Source organism: Typopeltis vanoorti, chromosome 1 (genome assembly GCF_054136105.1).
Source record: "Typopeltis vanoorti isolate ZY-2024b chromosome 1, IOZ_Tvanoo_1.0, whole genome shotgun sequence".
Classification (NCBI taxonomy): Eukaryota; Metazoa; Arthropoda; class Arachnida; order Uropygi; family Thelyphonidae; genus Typopeltis; species Typopeltis vanoorti.
The window spans coordinates 58,682,546-58,705,128 of record NC_143549.1 but is presented as its reverse complement, the minus strand read 5'-3'; the positions used below and the strand labels follow the sequence as shown (position 1 = coordinate 58,705,128).

At 34.4% G+C, this 22,583-nt stretch overlaps 1 protein-coding gene across 4 annotated transcripts in view; it reads right to left on the bottom strand.

Moving 5' to 3' along the window:
* LOC150110020 (uncharacterized) overlaps positions 1 to 11,261 on the bottom strand; it is a 176,279-nt gene extending 165,018 nt beyond the window's left edge. Inside the window, exons 1-2 of one of the 4 annotated variants that reach the window (XM_090390725.1) lie at positions 10,368 to 10,564; positions 2,806 to 3,004 (exon numbers count right to left, since the gene is read on the bottom strand). The gene's annotated coding sequence lies outside the window, so the exon portion shown is untranslated. Of the gene's footprint in view, positions 1 to 2,805; positions 3,005 to 10,367; positions 10,565 to 11,159 lie in introns of those variants that run through there. The other 3 variants (XM_090390734.1, XM_090390716.1, XM_090390707.1) reach the window with 3 other exon arrangements.
* Positions 11,262 to 22,583: the final 11,322 nt, after the last annotated feature.

Sequence of the window (22,583 nt, the reverse complement as noted above, 5' to 3'; positions counted from 1 at the left end):
TTTTTATGCACGTTTAGCTGAGCGTGCGTTGAACTGTCTCTAGTGTAACGGTTGTTGTTACTACGTCTTATTTATCTGAAATACGATAAACGTGCTGCAAGTATTTGCTTTTTTGTGTATCTATTTTGGTATTTGTGTAAACAAATAATACACTTCATGAAGTTTTTTTTAGGTTTGTATTTATGATGTATACTATATGTATTTGTTTTTATAAGTAGCATATTTTATTATAGATTCACATTTATTTTCTGAATAATCTACGAGATAAGCATCATTCACTGATCAGTGTATTATTTTCAACATGGGGCCAAAGAAAACTAAGAAAGAAGAGAAGAAAAAAAAATCACAATAGAAATTAAGAAAGAGATTGTGGAAAAATATGAGAAAGGAGTCAGGCAAAGTGATCTGTACAAGAAGTATGACTTGTTTAAATCCACCATAGCTACTATTGTGATGAAAGCAAATTTTTATAAGGAACTGGATGTGGCCAAAGGAGTATCTATCATGTCATCTCGAAGAAATAAAGTTATGGAAGAAATGGAAACTTTACTACTTATCTGGATTAATGACATGCAACTGAAAGCAGTTGCATGTCATTAATTTACAAATTAATGTATTTACAAACTATTTACAAAGATCTTTCGCAGAACTTGCCATCCACTAGCAGTAGCAAAGACATCGGCAAAGAGTTCAAAGCTAGCAAAGGATGGTTTGAGAAATTCAAGAATATAACCGGTATCCGTAGTGTTGTTAGACATGGAGAAGGTGTTAGTGTTAACGAAGAAAGGTTCGTGAAGGAATTTCAGAAACTGATGGAGTCAGAAGGTTACAGACCAAAACAAGTTTTCAACTGCGATGAAACTGGGCTTTTCTGGAAGAAAATGCCTAAGAGAATGTTCATCACTAAGGAGGAAATGACATTGCCAGGACACAAGCCAACGAAAGACAGACTAACTTTGCTTTTTTTGTGCCAATGCCAGTGTTGACCTGAAGATAAAACCTCTGTTGGTTTACCACTCTGAAAATCCTAGAGTCTTTAAAAAGCAGAAACTTAACAGGCACAAACTCAGCATTATGTGAAGAGGTAACAGCAGAGCCTTCTGCGCTGTTACCTCTTCACATAATTCTTCTGTGAGTGGGTCACAGAGATCCTTGCTCCCACAGTGAAACGGTAGCTACAAGAAAAGGTTCTGCTGAGAAAGTTCTTCTTATAATGGACAATGTTCCAGCACATCCACCATAGTTGGAAGAAGATTTGGATGAAGAGTTTAATTTCATCAAAATTAAGTTCTTGCCTCTTAATACCACACCACTCCTACAACCAATGGATCAATATGTTATTTCCAACTTCAAAAAGCTTTATATCAAAGCTCTTTTCCGAAGATGTTTCGAAGTTGTCACCAACACAGAATTAACACTCGGGAGACTGGAAGAATCACGTCAATATTCTTCATTGTTTGCATCTTATTAGTCAGGAAGATGTTTCTGTGAAAACTCTAAAATCAGCCTGGAAAAAGTTATGGCCTGACTGTGTCCGAGGAACTGCAGTGGTAGGACCTCAAAGCGAAATTGACAATGTAGATACATCTGTCTCCCTGGACAAAACCATGCATTTGGAAGTTGATGAAGCAGATGCAGTGGAGCATAACGTTGAGCTGACCACTGAAGAGCCTACAGGAGTTAAGAAGACAGCAGGAAAAAGAAAGGGATGAGAAGGAAAAGCAAATGTCTTCAGAGGACGAAGAAGACAGAAACTAAAAGTTAGCAAGTGACGTAAAAAAATCTTGCAACACTGGGGCGAATTGCAAGAATTGATTATAATCAATTCTTGCAATTTGCCCCACTTGTTTGGATGCCACTTGTTAACCAATAATTATTGGTTAACAAGTGGCATCCAAATCAAGGTGTTGTTTCCAGAGCCACCAATATCTTCAATGGCAATGTCATTAATCACTTTTAAAGGGTGTTAAGGAAATGACAGATTCAGTCAATGTTGGATAGGTTTTTTTAAACCTCCCTCACCTAAGAGACAAAAAAGAAGCAACTAATGACAACAAATCGAAAACTCCTGAACTACAAAACAGGCCACAAGAAAATTGATTTTTTTTTTTTTTTTTACAATTTAATGGAAGATGATTTCCATACTAATCATGTAAAACCAAAGATTTCATAAACAAAAATTAATATGATATACAAAATGCATATTTATAGTGTAAAAATGCTCCTTCTCCATTTCTTTGCATTTTCTTCATTTAGTTGAGAATATTTTTTTTTTTTTGTTTTCTTTTGAATCTGGGAACGGATTAATTGATTTCCCATAAGATATAATGGAAAATTGGGTTTCGAGATACGAACCGCGGTCAGGAACGAATTCAGTTCCTAAGGCGAGGTACCACTGTATTTAAATAATCAATGCAGATTTGTAATTGTAAAATTTATGAATTGCATCTTTAAATATGTTGGCATCAATATTCAATTTACTATTTCAATTCAGAAAATAAAAGACAATGGCCATTTTAGAAAAAAAAATCTAAAGGACAGAGCAGTGTAAATAAAGGACTGTCCTCTTAAATAAAGCATGTATGGTCACCGTAATTATATGGCATGTTTCAATTTGAAGTTAGCCTTTGAGATCTGTCATAATGATATCGAGAATTTCAAATGCAATAAAGCAAACACTTATTTCATGTAATTGAAAAATTGGACAATAGTTCACCATTATGTGAATAAAATCCTTTAAAAATTTTATAAATGAAACTATGATAGTTTTATTTTCAATTTTACTTCAGAGCTACATGTACGTACCCAAAGAGCCGCATGTGGCTCACGAGCTGCAGTTTGCCGACCCCTGCACTAGATAATCAAAGAGAGAGAGAGAGACATGAATTGTTCTCCAGTATGAGGAAATTGTGACTGACTTGTCATGTGTTTTGAATCTCGTGCAGAAGTCCCAGCACAGTGAACACAGCAAAATCCATATTTATTTGTGGTGAAATTATCTAATCTAAAACAGAAGCAAAACCTCATTAAGAAATATGTACAAAATCTTATGTCAGAATTAGTAATTTGATGATTTGCACCAACAAAAAAATAACTTCTTATGACAGGTACCTTGAAATTCAGGATTGTTGATTTTGGAAGTGCCTTCACAGTTTGAACATACTCTTACGGAAAGTTCAATCCATCACCGCCCCCCCCCCCCCCCACACACACACCACCATTGCTAATACAAATACTCCTAGTAGTGGAAGCTACATCTTGAAGGCACAGAGTCAACTGATTTTATAATGCTTATATCATCTTCTGCTAATCCCCATTTTGTTTTTTTTATCAAAAAGCTGAAAACATTCTTTAAAAAGGTGTGCAACCAGTTCTAGTAGATTATTTACACAGATTGCTTGCTGATTAATGAATAAAAAAAAAGGAAACTGAAACACTACCTCCTTTCTTTTTTGGTAATGACAACCTTATCAATATACTGGATACATAAATAACTCCAGAGAAGAGTGACTAAAGCAGTATCGTCTTTGACTGTTGGATAAGAGGACAGTTTGAGCAAGAGAGGGCTATTTGAAGTTATAGCCAAATTAACTTAGGCCAGGAAGACAGTGTATTATGTTTGTGAACTGTGTGTTATCAGGTTTGTCTTTTTTTGCAAGAATGAAAAACCCCAGTTCCTGAGAGGGAAAAACTCTGCCACCTTCCTATGAGACTAGCAAACTCGCCTTCAATTGATAAAGCCCTTATTCTGGGTTTGAATCCAGTTTTCTGGGTTTACACAGTTTAAGGGAATGCCAAGTCTAGTGAACAGGAGAAGACAAGGTGATATGACTAAGACAAACTGGTAGAAGGTTATTATCAGTTTATTACTAGCATTAGGCCTCCATGGAGTCAAAGTGAGCAGCAGAAAATAAGAATAGCACAAGAAGTTATCCAGGAAGTGAACAATGGAGTGAAAAGTGCACGTTTTTTTTTTTTTTTTTTTTTTTTTTTGCACAGTGTAGTTAATGAATGGAATACACTGTTTAGGATTGTAGTGAGTGTAATGATATACTGAATAAGTTAAAAGCATAGCTTTATGTGTGATAGTGAGGGCTTCACTATGATGAACCTTTGATTCCATGGAAATATGATGACGGATAATGAAAAAAAAAGCAAAATGAAGTAAAACTATACCTGCTATATATAAATGATATGTCCAAAATATTACAAAACGCAAAAAGCATCATATTTCTTAAAAATTAAGCTGATAATCAACTGATGTATTTGACACAATGTTAATTTTGAATGAGAAGAAACAATATAAGTTCTTTTATGTAATTAAAAATGCAGATAATTTTTGATAGTATCAAATTATTTGACGTGCAATCTACTTAAGTAATTGGCAAATTATGGCGTAAAATCGAATGAATGAAAAAAAAAAAAAAAAAAAACACACACATACATACATACATACATACATTATTTAATCAATAGTGAACTATGTTACACAGTATCTGTTATTACGTATCCATCAATTTACATATTAATACATACGTAACAATATGGAGAGATACTTAAAAGAATAAGTCAAGATTCTATAGCACCTTAAGCTTTAGCCTCAAAAAACCATCTTGATCTTCTAAAGTCAGGGAAGTCATCATTCTATCAAAATGGCAGAAGCAATACAAATGCATTTTTATTCCTTTATATATAATATATTGATATATATATTATATATTAATCACTCAACATGCATATAGTCAGGAATACATATCCATACTTGAAGTAGAAAAAGCGATCAAAGGCTTGAAATATGGAAAGTCAGCAGGAGTAGATGATATTTGACTAGAAATGCTGAAGTACTTTATTTATAAAAGTCTTACAGTGGCTGCACTGCATAGTTCAGGCCTGGACTGAGGGACAAATTCCCAATGACTGGAGTAGAGCTCTCATAGTATCCATATATAAAAAGGGAAATAAAATTGAATGTGACAATTACAGAGGTATTTCCCTACTGAGAGTTCCTGGTAAGATTTATGCAAGTATACTTGAGAAACGGTTCAGAAGAATTGTGGAAGAAAAGCTTGGTGAAGAACAAGCTGGATTCAGGCCAAATAGAGGCTGTCAGGATCAGATCTTCACTTTATGACAAATAGTTCTGAAATCATGGGAATATAACAAAGATCTGTATTCAAGTTTTCTCGATCTGGAAAAGGCATATGAGGTGCCAAGAGAAAAGCTATTCAATACGCTACAGTTATATTGTGTCAATGAGGCATTATATCAAGCAAAACTTAGTCTTTATTTGAGTTAGAATTGAAGTACAGGAAGATGGTTTAATATTAAATCTGGTGTGAGACAAGGATGTACATGACCTCTATTATTCATTATCTATATGGATCGTATTATGAAGGAAAGTGGTATTAAACCTGATATCAAAATTGGAGACATTAATGTTAGCTCTTTACTTTATGCGGACAATTTATACTTCTAAATAAATCTGCTACAAGTCTGCAAGATTCCCTGACTAAATTGAATAACTGTTGTAATAGATATGGTATGAAAGTCAGCAATAAAAAGACAAAGACAATGAAAACAGGCAGAATCAATGAAAATGTCAACTGCGTTGTGAAAGGAGAATCTGTGGAACAAGTAAAAATTTCAGCTACTTAGGCACGATTTTTAGTGAATATGGTAAATTAAATATGGAAATAGACAACAGAATCAACAAAGCTGGTATGGTAGGAAGTCAATTGAATAAATTCACATGGAATAAGAGAGAAATTAGTCAGAACACTAAATTAGCTGTATACAAGACAGTGTTCAAACCAGTTTTAACTTATGGATCTGAGAGCTGGGTCAGAAGTAAAACACTTGACCAAAGACTGCAGATATGAGAGTCCTGAGAAAGATTAGAGGCATGAACAGATGGCATCAATGGCAATATCATATTAAAAACGAGGGTATTAGGAAAGAACTTGGCATTGTCAGCATCCAGGAATGCATTATTATTATTATTATTATTAAACAAGACCTCATGGAGTCAAAGACTCATCTAGGTCCTTTTATCTCACACACATCTATCATACCGGGTCTTAAACACATTCAAACTCCTTGCAGACACCACACTCTCAGGCAAGGCATTCCAATCATTCACAACTCTGCACGAAAAAAACCTGCCTCTCACTCCCCTACTCACACCCTCTTTATACAGTTTCCAGGGATGACCTCTGGTTCTCCCCTGATCTCCCACTATTTGCTGTAGAACTTCTCCACCATTGATCCTATAGCAACCCCTTACCAACTTGTAGGTCTCTATCATATCTCCTCTCTTCCTCCTGTCCACCAGACTCTGCAAATTACATCTTCTCAATCTTTCCTCATACTCGACATTCCAGAGGTTAGAAACTACCTTAGTCACTCTCCTTTGGACCCTTTCCAACATCTCTTCATCCTTCTGAAAACCCAGTGACCAAATCTGGGCACAATAGTCCATGTGTGGCCTAATCAAAGCCTTATACAATGGAACAAGAATCTCCCTACTTCTACACGTCAGTGTCCTCCTCATCATTCCCAGAAGTCTTTGTGTTGTCTTCACAATTTTGGCGATGTGACCCCTAAATTTTAGATCCTTATCCACTATCACTCCCAGATCTCTTATTTCCTCTACTTCCAACAATATATTCTTACCAAGCATAAATTCTGCATCCCATCTTTGTTTACCAAATTTTAAAACCTTACATTTTGCAACATTGAACTCACATCCCCATTTGCTTGCCCAATCACTCAATTTATTCAAGTCTTCTTGCAAGGCCACAACATCTTCACTACTCTTTATGGTTCGTCCCAACTTTGCATCATCTGCAAACAACTGAATATCTCCATCCAAATCTTCGCCAATATCATTAATATACAAGTTAAATAGTAATGGCCCTAAAACAGATCCCTGAGGCACTCCACTAGTGACTTTCCTTTTCCTGGATATTGCACCCCCATACACAACTTGTTGATACCTATCAGATAGCCAGTCTCCAATCCAATGCACTAATCTAATATCCAACTCCATCTGCTCTAGTTTGACTGTCAACTTATCATGAGGCACTCTATCAAAAGCTTTTGCGAAATCCAAGTATATTACTGTGTATCCTTCTCCTCTGTCCAAGGAAGCAGTCATTTTATTGTAATAAGTAAGTAGATTACTAAAACACGACCTCCCTTTAGCAAATCCATGCTGTCCATCAAAGATTATACCATTGTTGTCAACCCAACTCTGGATTCTAGTTCTCACAAGCTTCTCCAACAACTTAACCACAACACCCGACACACAGATAGGCCTATAGTTTGATGCTTGAGTTCGATCACCTCCTTTATGAAGTGGCACAATCTTGCCCTCCTTCCACTCTTTAGGGACTTGACCAAGTGCAAGACTCGTATTAAAAAAATATGTCAAGGCAGGTGTCAACTCTCTGGCACATTCCTTCAGAATACGCGGTGATATATTATCAAGTCCCACAGCCTTATTTACATCTAGTTTACTCAACTCCCCAAACACCTCTTGCTCACTTACAGTCAGTCTCTCCTCCCCATCATCAACTGCTCTTAATCTCTCCATGAAGTCACATTCACAAGATTGAAAGATCTTTATGAACTGCTCATTAAGTATCTCCACCACACATTCTGCAACAGCTGTCTTTGTACCATTTCCTCCAATCAATGTCATCCTTCCATAATCATTCTTTCTTTTGCTGGCTACATATCGAAAGAACTCCCTAGGATTCTTTTTAGCTTCATTAGCTAACTGCTGTTCATACCTCTCTTTAGCTACTCTCACCAACCAAGTCACTCTCCTTGCCTGGTCTTTGTAGAACTCATGAAATTGGTTACTTCCACTTCTCTTATGCTGCCTCCACAATGCCCTTTTTCTCTGTATTGCATGCTTAATCTCTTTATTCATCCATCTCACACCTAACTTATTTAACCTTCTCACCCGTGGTATACATTTAGACATTGCATCCACTAAATATTTTTTGAAAATCCCCCAAGCTGCATTGATCTCTTTTCCAGCTAACTCCTCATTCCATGCTACACCTGCAAGCTGTCTCCTGAGCTCTTCATAATCACCCCCCTTGTAGTTCCACATATACCCTTTTTTCACAGGGGTCCTTGCACTGCTGGCAACCACCCAAGTAATCACCTCATGGTCACTTTCACCAATTGGTGGATGATTTGATACCTCATTGATAATTACATCCTCCGATGAGATGACCAAATCCAAGACCCTTAATCCTCTTGTGCCCTCTGTTACATACTGTCTGAGGTAGTTATCCCTCAAAAACTCAAGAAACTCATTTTCTTTACTTCCAGTTGCTATCTCTTCATTCCAGTCTATATTGCCATAATTAAAATCACCCATAATGATCACCCTTTTCTTATTTGCTTGGCTTATTTGACTATACATTTCACTATCACCACCATCCACATTACCAGGTCTATAACAACATCCCACCAAGTATTTGATTCTATTCACCTCTATCTCACACCATACTGCCTCAAAACCACTGGCCCCATTTCCCCCTTGCATCTCTACCTTGTATGGACATAACTCTTTCTCTATCATCAATAGCACTCCCCCTCCCTTTTTACCCCTTCTATCCTCACGAAACACATCTTCCCTTTCCATCTCTATTCCTGTCAGGATGTCATCCTCATCTAACCATGTCTCACTTATTCCGACAATCTCTGGGTGCACAGACGCAATTAGTGCAACCATTTCATCCGCCTTGTTTCTTATACTTCTAGCATTGGTATACAAACACAACAACTCATTTCTGGATCTACAGCTAGTTCCACTGATACCACTCACTCGATGTGATCTCTCCATGCTGGACTACTGCCCACCACCACCAGCGTTTTCAGAGACAATCACAAACATCCATGCCCACGGCAGGATTCGAACCCACAGTCTTCTGGTTGGAGAGCGGATAAGCTAACCACTCGGCCAACCAGGCGGGCAACATTTAATCTACTTCAACATTAGCAGAACTAATCTCAGTGGTATGGTTACTTAAACAGAATGGGCACGAAAAGATTAGCAAAACAAGTGTTCTCTGCCAGGTTGCCAGGAAAACAACCCAGAGGAAGACCAAGATATATAGGTGGATTGATATGGTACAAAGTGTCTTAGACGATAGAAATATAAGATCTGATAATGATAATATTGGAGTCTTGACAAGTAATAGACTGATCTGGAGGAAAATTGTAGATAGGAAGTTAGTAATGATGTAAATTTTTCATGTAGTACTATCATATCCTGTACATCCCTTGAGGGTACATGGCAGGAATTTGATGATGATGATATATATTATATATATAGCAATAATAATAATAATAATTATATTAATATATATATAGCAGTAATAATAATAATTATATTAATATATATATATAGCAGTAATAATAATAATATTAATATATATATTTGAAGTAGATTAAATGACTGAAAGGGAAGAGATAAAATCAGAAACACTATTATTTATTTAATTAAAGCACACACTAGTTTCATCTTAGAAGACTTCATCAGGTGCCTTATATGAAAAGAGAAATACAAAGAAACATTGCAAGAGAATAGCTATAAATTAAATTGGAAATCTATTACTGAGAGTTTGAGGTGTTCTGGATACCACTGTATTGTTGTGCATGTACATGCAGTCATGATCATGAGCATAGTGACAATCAGAGAGATTATAGCTCAGGTTAGTGTTAAGATGTAATGGATTCAAGACAATTTCCTTAGATTTCACAATTCTTCTCTTGAGTTAATCATAGCATATAAAGATGTTTTCTGATTTGTTCCAGATGACTGAAATAAAAGAGTGACAGAATTTTCATCATTTGGGTCAGCAGAATTAAGGATTAGATACATGATTAGACAGTGCGCTGGCTCTAGTTTTGCCATATGTAAAGTCTCTTATATGATCATGATTTTGTTTACATGCACAATAAAGTGGTATCCGGAACACCTTCAGATGACAGTAATACATAGGCAATAGTCAATGAAGTCTTCTAAGACGAAACTAGTTATGCACTTTAATTAAATAAAAGTGTTTCCATTAATATCTATCAGCTTCAGTCATTTAATCTACTTCAAATATGTCCATCAGCCAAGTAAATCTGTTATATTATATATAGTAGTAATAATAATAAAGGTGTCATGACTACTCACTGTGGAAAGCCATTCAACCCTACACAATCTACCATTTGTACTTTACTACCTGTAACATAGTATTTTTTCCATTAATTCCACATGCTCTGCAGCCAATTTGCCTTTTTTGTGGACAAAATGACCACAAAACTGAGTTGTGAGGGGGAGGGGGGGGTTAACTCACCTTCAACTAAAAATTTCTCATAATGACAAACTCTGGTCATTTACAACCAGAGTATGTGCGCTGTCATTCTTCAACTCCACTATGGAAGTATGTTACAAGGGTCAGCTTAAATATGAAGCTCACCACAGTAATGCTTTTTATATACATTTTCCACGTTCATTCATGGTGTGTGAGATATATCCTCAACTGCACTGGGCATATTTATTTATTTATTTATTTTATAATTACCACCGTTTGATGACGTGTAATGGTACTTATTAAAATTAAACTTAGTCGTGAAGAAGAAATAATGTATATGCAAATGATCTTTAAAAAAAAAGTTAACGATTAGACGAAATTCAAAGCGTTGGCGATTTAAATGAGAATGCAAAACCAAACTTTTCCGCTTATCATGACACTGCATCAGATACATACAGAACAACGAAAAACGAAGGAAATGCACCATTTATTTCTCCATACGAAGGCGATAAAAAGACAAATTGATTATGCGATTTTATCTCAAATGCATTTTTCTGCATAGTAGCGTGAAATTGCACGATATTCAAATTTTGAAATTTCTGATGTATTATTCTACTCTTGTTTTAGCTTTATGATTGCATGAGAATGTCAATAAACTACAAATAAATCTGCCTTTTTTTTTGTTTGTTTTGTTAAAAGAAACCACAAAGTAAATGAACCTAAATGCATTACTGTTGCGAAATGTTTATTTTCAATTACTAAGACACGCCCATGATTTTATCTATAAATGCAGCATACAAAATTAGATAACATCTATTTAGAAATAATACCTACATCACTCAACACTTTATTTATTTGAAATGTTTGCTATTATGATTCCTTAACCACGTGATCCATATGACTACAAGTGCATCACATAGCACTGTGTTCTCCCGTAATTAAAAAAAAATATATATATATATATATATATTTGTGTGTGTGTACTTTTTTCTGAATATATTTCTGAATATATATATATATATATATATTTGTATGTGTGTACTTTTTTCTGAATATATATATATATATATATATATATATATATATATATATATAATTAGTTTGAACGACTATATACCGAGAATGAAAAACAACAAGGCTTAATATTAAGATACAACTAGTTCCGTTGAATCATTCAACTTCTTCAGGTATCAGGCAAAGAATTATACAAAAAATGACAGAGACATGATATAATTACATCAACAGATCAAGTATAAATGATAATAGCTATTGTAAAAATGACAAAGATATGATAAAATTACATCAACAGATCTAGTATAAAAGTTGTGAACTATTAGTTGTGAACAAGCTGAGAGATTTTTACCAAAAATTTATGACATTGATAATAATTTACTATTTTTGGAAACTGAATTACCAGCTATTCGTATCATCATCATCAAATTCCTGCCATGTACCCTCAAGGGGTGATATCATATCCATACAGGATGTGATTGTACTACATGAAAAAACTATATCATTACTAACTTCCTATCTACAATTTTCCTCCAAATCAGTCTGTTACTTGTCAAGACTCCAACATATTTGCTGCCAACCTGGCAGACAACACTTGTTTTGCTAATCTTTCCTCGCCCATTCTGTTTAGGTGACCATACCACCTGAGATTAGCTCTGCTAACGCATTGCTGGATGCTGACAATGTCAAGTTCTTTCCTAATATCTTTGTTTTTAATATGATATTGCCATTGATGCCATCTGTTCACGCCTATAATCTTTCTCAGGACTCTCATATCTGCAGTCTCATATCTGAAAATCTCTAGTCTTTGGTTAAGTGTTTTACTTCTGACCCAGCTCTCAGATCCATAAGTTAAAACTGGTTTGAACACTGTCTTGTATATAGCTAATTTAGTGTTCCGACTAATTTCTCTCTTATTCGATATGAATTTATTCAGTTGACTTCCCACCATATCAGCTTTGCTGATTCTGTTGTCTATTTCTATATTTAATTTACCATCTTCAGTAAAAATCGTGCCTAAGTAGCTGAAATGTTTTACTTGTTCCACAGGTTCTCCATTCATAACACAGTTGATATTTTCAATGATTCTGCCTATTTTCATTGTCTTTGTCTTTTTATTGCTGACCTTCATACCATATCTATTACAACAGCTATTCAATTTAGTCAGAGAATCTTGCAGACTTGTAGCAGATTTATTTAGAAGTATAACATCATCCGCATAAAGCAAAGAGCTGACATTAATATCTCCAATTTTGATATCATGTTTAATACCAGTTTCCATCATAATGTGATCCATATAGATAATGAATAACAAAGGGGATAATGTATATCCTTGTCTCACACCAGATTTAAAATTAAACCATCTTCCTGTACTTCCTTCAATTCTCACTGCTGACTTACAACTCAAATAAAGACTATGTATTGCTTGATATAATGCCCCATTGACACCATATAACTGTAGCGTAATAAATAGCTTCTCTCTTGGCACCTTGTCATATGCCTTTTCCAGGTCGACAAAACTTAAATACAAATATTTGTTATATTCCCATGCTTTCTCGACTATTTGTCGTAAAGTGAAGATCTGATCCTGACAGCCTCTATTTGGCCTGAATCCAGCTTGTTCTTCACCAAGCTTTTCTTTCACAATTCTTCTCAACCATTTCTCAAGTATACTAGGATAGATCTTGCCAGGAACACTCAGAAGGGAAATACTCTGTAGTTCTCAGATTCAGTTTTATTTCCCTTTTTATATATGGGAACTATGAGAGCTCTACTCCAATCATCGGGAATTCGTCCCTCTGTCCAGGCTTTCTGAACTATGCAGTGCAGCTACTGTAGGACTCTTATACCACCATACGTCAGCATTTCTGGTCGAATATCATCTACTCCTACTACCTTTCCACATTTCAAGCCTTTGGTGGCTTTTTCTACTTCAATTCGTATCATGTGGGAAATTATCGGTAATCATTTAACACATTCGCTGCCAACTACGAGTATACTCGTAGTAGGTAAACCAGCTACACACGCCAGCTAGAGTATAATCGTATGACTATTACCACTGGTAACAAGATTACTGTACTGACCTTGAAGAAGTGAAAATGCTTGGCTTGTGGAGCTAGCATCAAAACTGTGTATTCTCATAGATAGTATATGCTCTGCACAAGCCAACTACGAGTATACTCGTATGACGCTTATCATCAGCAACGAGATTACCATACTGACCTTGAAGAAGTGAAATTGCTTGGCGTATGAGATCAGACTATGCCAAAGTAGCGTGGCAGCGAACGAGATAAATCCATCAATGGTAAAATTAGACTTTCAAGATTTTATCCAATTCGATAAAGATTCTTTATTTTGGGACATTTACAAACATTTTACGAGAACTGTTTGTGTATATTTCGTGACAAAGGAATACAGAATGTTTCCGGAGGTGGCGTTATTTCCAGTCTGACAAAATATCAAATGTATGGAAGGGTGCTTTTCATGGTATCCGATTTAAAATCTCTTTTGCGTGACCAGCTATTTTCATATACTGTTACCAAGAAACAGTGTAACAAAATTTTATTCATTGAACTCTTTGGAAAATGTTAAGAGTGTAAACTAAATCTTGTGAAGTATTTTTAGGTAATTACATGTTTCGAATTTTTCTCAGTGAATATACTTTTAAATACCTTTTGTGTATAGAGGCTTAAGTGCTGTGAAGACATAATGTTGGTGGTTTAATGGATTTTTTACAACACTCAGAAAGGATTAAAAATTATTTAATACTTCCTATATTTCGTCCTAGTCACTAGGACATCTACGGGGATTACAAAAATAACTAATGTAACATAACACAAATATCATACAATACTAAGCTCAACCACGTGGGTGACACTAAAGTCCTATTTATGTGGAGTGCCTTCTAAGGGCGGTTGTAGGTGGCCTGGAATATAAAGTAGGACCTCTGGTGATGAGTGTTTCCCAAATTTTCGGAAGCTTAATGCAACCGTATTTATTAACATTTGGTTGAATTCTAAGAGATGCTGCTGCTGCTTCTAAGAATAGTCTCTCTTTCTTGAATTTGCTGTGATGGAGCATGGTGGTTTTCTTCCATGATACTCTGTGGGTGGTGTCCAAGACATGGTCAGCCAAGCCTGAATGACCATAGTTGTGTTTACAGATGTAAGACTTGTGTTCCTCTAAGCAGATGGATGCTGATCTGCCTGTCTGTCCAAAGTATGCCAGCTTACAGGAACAGGGTACTTTGTAAACTCCAGGCAGAGAGAGACGAGGGAGCTGATCTTTCGTAGAACAGATAAGGGTAGCAAGTTTGCGGTGGGGCTTATATGCTGTGTGTAGGTTGTACTTTTTTAGAATCTTGGCTATTTTTTCGGATTTGCCACAGATGTAGGGTATGATGATGGTATTTTTAAATTCTTGTTGATGAGAAGGACCAGGAATGGGAGAGGAACTAATTATTTTTTTGATACTGTGATCGCTGTAGATATTGGAGAGGAAAGGGTTGTGTATGTAGTTAAGCTCAGTAGTGAGGACAGTTCCACTGGTACAAAGAACACGCCTGCCTAATGATACAAGTGTATCATTAGGCAGGGATGTGACTAAGGTGTCTAGGAAGGGTAAACAATTGTTCTTTGCCTTTCCCATAGTAAACTGGATTCTTGGATGTAGGCTATTGAGATGACTGAGCAAGCAGACTAATATGTCTGGGCTATGAGGCCAAATAGAGAACACATCATCTACATATCTTAGCTAGATAGAAGGTTTGAGTGGGGCTGAGTCTATGGCTCGTTTTTCAAAATCTTCCATATAGAAATTGGTAAGGGGGAAACTGGAGAGGGGGGAACCCATGGCAGTTCTCTCTATATGCTTGTAGATTTTGTTCTTCCTAGTAAATTTGCAGAGTTGATGGCAAAGGAAAAGAGATCTAAGATGTCAGAAGGGAAAACTTTTTGTAAGAGAGATAAGGTGTCAGTTAAGGGAATATTAGTAAACAAACAGGAGATATCAAAGCTTACCAATATGTCTGCTTTATTCAAGGTTAAATTTTCTATGAGGGCTTTAAAGTGGGTCGAGTTTTCTATATAGGAAGTGGCCATTCCAGTGAAGGGTCAGAGAGTTGGCCAGCTGTTTACACAGTCTGTAGCAAGGTGCATTGGTGGCATCTACTATAGGTCTGAGTGGGGAATTGGGTTTGTGGATTTTTGGTAAGTCGTAAATTCGGGGGGGACGGGAGCAGAAAGGTTTAAGTTTTTTCGTGATGTCGGGGGGCCAGGAAGATACTTTTTTAAAGTAAGATTTTTAATTTTTTAACTTGTGTTTTTGTGTGGTCCACAATCTTTGTTACAGTGGAACTGCCCTCACTACTGAGCTTAACTACATACACAACACTTTCCTCTCCAATGGCTACAGCAATCACATTATCAAAAAAATTAATTAGTTCCTATCCCGTTCCTGGTCCTTCTCATCAACAAGAATTTAAAAATGCCGTCACCATACCCTACATCCGAGGCACTTCGGAAAAAATAGCCAAGATACTAAAAAAGTATAACCTACACACAGCATATAAGCCCTACTGCAAACTTGCTACCCTTATCCGTTCTACGAAAGATCAGATCCCCCTCTCTCTCTCTGCCTGGAGTTTACAAAGTACACTGTTCCTGTAAGCTTGCGTACTTTGGACAGACAGGCAGATCAGTATCCATCCGCTTAGAGGAACACAAGTCTTACATCCGTAAACACAACTATAGTCATTCAGGTTTGGCTGACCATGTCTTGGACACCACCCACAGAGTATCTTGGAAGAAAACCACCATGCTCCATCACAGCAAATTCAAGAAAGAGAGACTATTCTTAGAAGCAGCAGCAGCATCTCTTAGAAATCAACCAAATCTTAATAAATACGGTTGCATTAAGCTTCCGAAAATTTGGGAAACACTCATCACTAGATGTCCTACTTTATATTCCTGGCCACCTACAAACTGCCATTAGAGGGCGCTCCACCTAGATAGGACTTTAGTGTCACACACGTGGTTGTGCTTAGTATTGTATGATATTTGTGTTATGTTACATTAGTTATTTTTGTAATCCCCATAGATGTCCTAGTGACTAGGACGAAATATAGGAAGTATTAAATTCTTTTTAATCCTTTCTTAGTGTTGTAAAAAATCCATTAAACCACCAACATTATACTTGTAAATAGAATTTCAGCAAAATAAAATATGCATTTTTAAACTTGAATGAACAAAGATGCATGCTTTTGTTGTTGTGTTTTTCCTCAGTGAATTTTTTACTCAGTTATTCTGATTAGAACTTGATATTTAAATCCACAACTTTATACCTTAATGCAATTATGTTTAATTATTTTAAAAAATCACTTCTGTAAAATTAATACCAGGAATGAAAAAAAAAAGGTGTTGAAAAGTGATATCCATGTATTGATTATTTTAGACCCTGTAACCCCTAGAGAGCGCGTCCCCTGGGTGGCGGATAGGGGAGCCCACCATGTGTGTGTGTACATGCGCGTGAGTGTGTGTATATATATATATATATGGTGGGGTGGTCCGAATATTCTGAATAAGGACTCGTGGACCAACAGGGCCATACTGGGCAATCATCTTGATTGTAAGGGAAGCAGCACTCCCATGGACCACTAGCTGGATCTATCCTCTCCTTCTACTTTGAGGAAGACCCACTTACTTTAATCTTTCCTATAAGGCCTTATCAGCCAACTCTTCTTACTTTATGACCCTTGTGCTATTAGAGTACTCGAGGGCCATGGGGTCTTTTCATTTCTGTCCTTACAACTATGTCCTCTCTATAAACCTTACTATATTTCTTCTATAATCTACCCTTTCCCCTTCAATATACCCTATTCTTCCTATGGGTTTAAATTCGGAAGAAGGCGAGTTCAGAAGCCTTAAGGTAGCAGCCCTACCACCGAACTATTCCATCGTCAGGCTAGTCCCCTGACATGGAGAACATAACCATACTTGTAAGCTGACAGAAAAAGATAATCGGATTGAATCTATGGGAAACGACCCTGGAATGGAAAAGGGAAAACGAAAATGGAAACGACAAAATATAATACACATAGCAAACTGGAATGTAAGAGGAATAGCATATAAAGAAATAGAATTAGACCAGTTATTAAATGAAAGAAATTTTAAAATAGAAGTAATCACTGAAACAAAAAAGAAATTAAAAGGAACTATGAGAACTGAAAATTTTAATGTGATATGCAGTGGAGTCGACAGAGACCAAAGAGCACAAGCAGGAGTCATGATTTGGATTCATAACTCCCTTTCAAAACAGTTAAAACTTTATAAATTATGGAATGAAAGAATAATAGAAGCTAGAATAAAAACAGATAGAGGCTATTTAACAATAATTGGTTTATATGCCCCAGAAGAAGGAAGAGAACAGGATAATATTGATTTTTATAATCAGCTACAAAACATATATAATAAAATAAATAAAAATGATTACATAATTTTAGCAGGAGACTAAAATGCAAGAATTGGAAACACGAAAATTAATAATAATATACGAATACATGGAAAACACACTCTAAACAGAAATGGTGAAAAATTGATTGACTTTGTAGTTTATAATAACCTAAAAATAACGAATTCCTTCTATAAACATAAAGACATACATAAATATACTTGGGCAGCAAGAGGATGGAAATCAATATTAGATTACCTCATATTAAATGAAAAGACATCAAAATTTTCACTAGATGTCAGAGTTCACAGAGGATATGAAATAAGCAGGGACCACTTCCTTGTTAAAATAAAATTAAGATTACCACCTAAATGGCTACAAGTAACAAGAACAGAAAGAAAAATTGAAACGTTTATAAAACTAGACTATTGAATGACACAAATGTACAATGGCTATATGAACAAAGAATTAACCAATATCTAGATAAAATAAAACAAAATGAAGAAATAGAAATAGAATGGCTTAATTTAAAAACGATACTAAATGCAGCAGCAAATGAAAGCTTAGGAAAGACCAAAAAATTCAATAAAAGAACAAAACTGAAGATCCGGGATGATACAATCAAAGAAATAATGAAAAAGAAAAAAGAAGCCTATCACAAATGGTTAAGCAGTAAAAGATTAGAAGATGAAATAGAATATAAAAGAATAAGAGCCATAGCTAAAAGAGAAGTCAGAAAAAGACAGAGAATCATGGAATAAATTTGTTTCTAATTTAGAACATGATTTATATAAAATAAGACCCAATGTATATAAGATTTGGAAACACCTAAATGCAGATACCAAAGAAAACATAAAATTAAACACTGAATTGAAATTAGAAGAATTTCTAAATTACTACACAGAACTGTGGACAGACAAATATTTTAAAAAAGACAACTGGCAAACAATTAACGAAAATGAAAAGTAAATAACTGAAGAAGAATTAGAAATCAGTCTGAAAGAAACAAGAAATGGAAAATCACCCGGAGAAGATAAGCTAGGTTCAGAACTATATAAATACGCAGGAACAAGATTCAAAGGAAGACTCTTATTATTTTTAAATAAAATTTACTCAACTGATATCCCCCCAATAGAATGGAAAAAAGCAATTGTGATTCCTATCTTTAAGAAAGGTAATAGAGATGACCCTAAAAACTATAGAGGTATCAGTATAATAAATTCATGTTACAAAATATACAGCAGAATCTTAAATAACAAACTAATGAAATATTCCGAAAACTTTATTCTAGAGGTACAAAATGGATTTAGAAAAGGACGATCATGTATAGACCCAGCCTTTTGCCTAAAATTAATAATAGAGTAAAGAAGAGAATATAATTTAGAAACACATATTGCATTTATTGACTTTGAAAAAGCATTTGACAAAGTTAAAAGAAACATATTATTTAACATATTAAAAGAAAGACAAATACCAAATAATATCCTAAAAGCTGTCACAAGTATATATGAAAATAATCAAATACAAATAAGATTAAATCATGAGCTATCATATACAAGAGAGATAAACCAATGGGTCCGACAGGGATCTCCACTCTCAGCAACTCTTTTTAATATCTACTTAAATGAAATAATAATAAAATGGAATAAAAATTTACATCAAGGAATTAAACTTTCACCTACAGTTAACTTAAACACTCTCCTCTTTGCAGACGACCAAATAATAATTACAAATTCTGAAGATAACTTTCAGAAAGCTATTTTAAATCTAAATGAGATATCCAAAGATTATGGTATGATAATATCAACGGAAAAATAAAAAACTATGGCCTTTAAAGGACAAGATCCAGTAAGAACTAAAATAGTATTAGATAACAAGATCTTAGAACTGGTGAATTCATTTAACTACCTAGGATGTATGATAACTTATGAAAATTAAAAAGATATAAACATAAAAATTGCAAAATATTTAAAAATAACAGGAGTAATTAACTCTATATTTAAACCAAACCTAGTTTAAAAACAAACGAGGCTAAAAGTATACAATACATTAGCCCTACCGGTCTTAATGTATGGAAGTAAAATCTGAACAATAAAACAAAAAGACAAACAATGATTAACAACAGCAGAAATGAAGTTTATGAGAAAAACTGCAAAGTATACCCTATTTGATCACAAAAGAAACGAAGATATTATGAAAGAACTAAACCAAGAACCAGTAGTTGAAAAAATTAAAAAATATAAACATAGATGTATGGAACACGTTCAAAGAATGAAAACAGAAAGATTACCAAAACAAGCCTTAAAGTACAAGCCATTAGGAAAAAGAAAACCAGGACGTCATCTTAAACGATTCAACGATGACTTCTGAGGCCGGAACAGGCCATACTAGGCCTAAATCCTTGATACGTATGATGATGATGATGATGATGATTTTAGAAATTGTCTAATGCTACCTATTGACATTGTTTGAGTTATATGAAAACAATTCATTCACATAATCGAAAATCCGAACTGTTAAAATTTGGTTATTTTACAGAGAGATAGCAGATGATAAACCAATAATGGTTTATTCAGAGTACAAACAAAAAATGTTTGTACTCTGTAGATAACACATATACAAATTTTACCTTTTCTCACACAAAGTAAGATAAAAACACACCAAAAGTATATCCAACTGTACGCAAAAACATGTCGTTGAGTCATCTGCTCATTTTCAAAGGAACGGTCAGAGTAGGGCATATAGGGTAAAAAGTACTATAAGAAAAATCATAGAGTCGAGTGACTCTGGACTTAAGGTAATCATTCATCCACTGCAGCTGCTGTTTTGTGTTGTGGTGGTTTTTGTTTTTTTAATGAAAAAATAACGAGTGAGCTACAAAATTCTTTGAAAGTTTTAATTGTTTAGAATTTTGTAACAGAAAGTTAACATAAAATATAAGATCAGAGCAAATAATCAGTAAAAGAATAATAATCATAATCATAATAATAATAATAAATAATTATTATTTGTGCTGCCATATGAAGTAATCTAAGAAGAAGAAGAAGAAGAAGAAGAATGAAGGAAAACGAATATGAACAATCGTCCGTGGGTGAAAAATACTAATTATCGGTTATAATTGCTATAATTGATTGTCAATTTCTTTTTAATAAGACCACAAATTTATTTCCTAAAGAAATTTGTATTTCTGATGAAATTAATGTAAGATATGCATTGATAAAATCAGCTTGTATTTGGAAAGAATTACCTGAAAGAGTTAAAAAACAGAATTCTTGGTTAATAAAATATAACCATCAGCTGAAGTGGGAAATTGGTTCACTATATCTGGGCAAACTAAAAAATTGGATGATAGAATCAACATGCAAATATGGAATATTACTCGCCAAAAGAAGAGAAAAATCAAAAACATTCAAAAGGTTAATAGGGAGGCCTGTTCTTGATTTAAATGAAATTGGATGCCCAAGATGTAAAAACATAACATGTACTTTGAAATGCTTTTGGAAACAGAAAGAAAGATTCTGTGCTTTTAATAATTCTCAGAGGTATATGTATTGGTTTCATAAAAATAAATATGCAACCCTTAATTTTACTACAGTAATAAATTTCCAAAGATCACCAAATGAAAATTAACTTTCTGATGAGAGTCACAATGTCAAAAACCACGATGGCAATTCCACATCATGGCAAGAACCTTTGAACAACAGTGCAAATTTAACAATAAAAAGATTAAGGAACAATAAATAGATTATATTTTTCACTTTATTTATTTTTGTATAGATTATGCATGTTAGATTCAGTAAATGCAATTTGTAAATAATATTTCATTGAAATAAAATGTGTAAATTTAAATGAACAAATTGGGTGTCGTTGATGTGTTATACAAATTTAACTAAGACCATAACATTTTTTTTCTCTTTGTATTTATTATATATGTAGATACCTCCAATAGACTAGAAAAAACAATTGCACTTAAAGTACAACTGTTAGAATTTGGTAATTTACAAAGGGACATTAGATATTTTAACCCACCAAGTTACTAAACTCTTAAATAGTTTGTTGTATAAATAAAAAGGTATTGTAGCATGTCGATAACAAGTGAATCAACATGTATATATCACAAAATACTGGCCATTGGAAGAGAAAAATCAAAAAAACATTAACGAACTTAATAGCCAGACCCGTTCTTCATTTAAATGATACCAAATGATGAAAACAATATGTGCATGAATTTAAAAACTTTGAAAGGGTGATGTATTTCTTGTTTGTTGTAATCATAAATATTTGTATTGGAAAGAATATCTGATATAATAATTGTGTTAAAAAATATATATATATAAATATCCCTATTGTGAAATAAATCTTGGTCTGAGAGGACAACAGTCAATAGGAACTAATAGATATGAGTTTTACATAATTGACTATGTAAAATCCATAGTTCAACTTGTTGTGAAATGTTACATGGAGAAAAATCACTTGAATTAAATGTAAGCACCAGTGGGAAATCATACACTATGAAGATCAGCACAAATGTGAAATCATACACTATGAACATCAGCACAAATGTGAAATCATACACTATGAACATCAGCACAAATGTGAAATCAGAAGAATAAGAAAAATAAAAATACTGTCTTTTTCACTTTATTTAATTTCTGTATGTTAGATTCAGTAAATACAGTTTGTTAACCATGCTACCGGCCAAGACGTCTATAGACATCAAGGTTATCAAGGTTATCATATTAAAATTGTAATACCATTGATATTACATTGAAATATATGATGAATACGAAGCGTATGAGG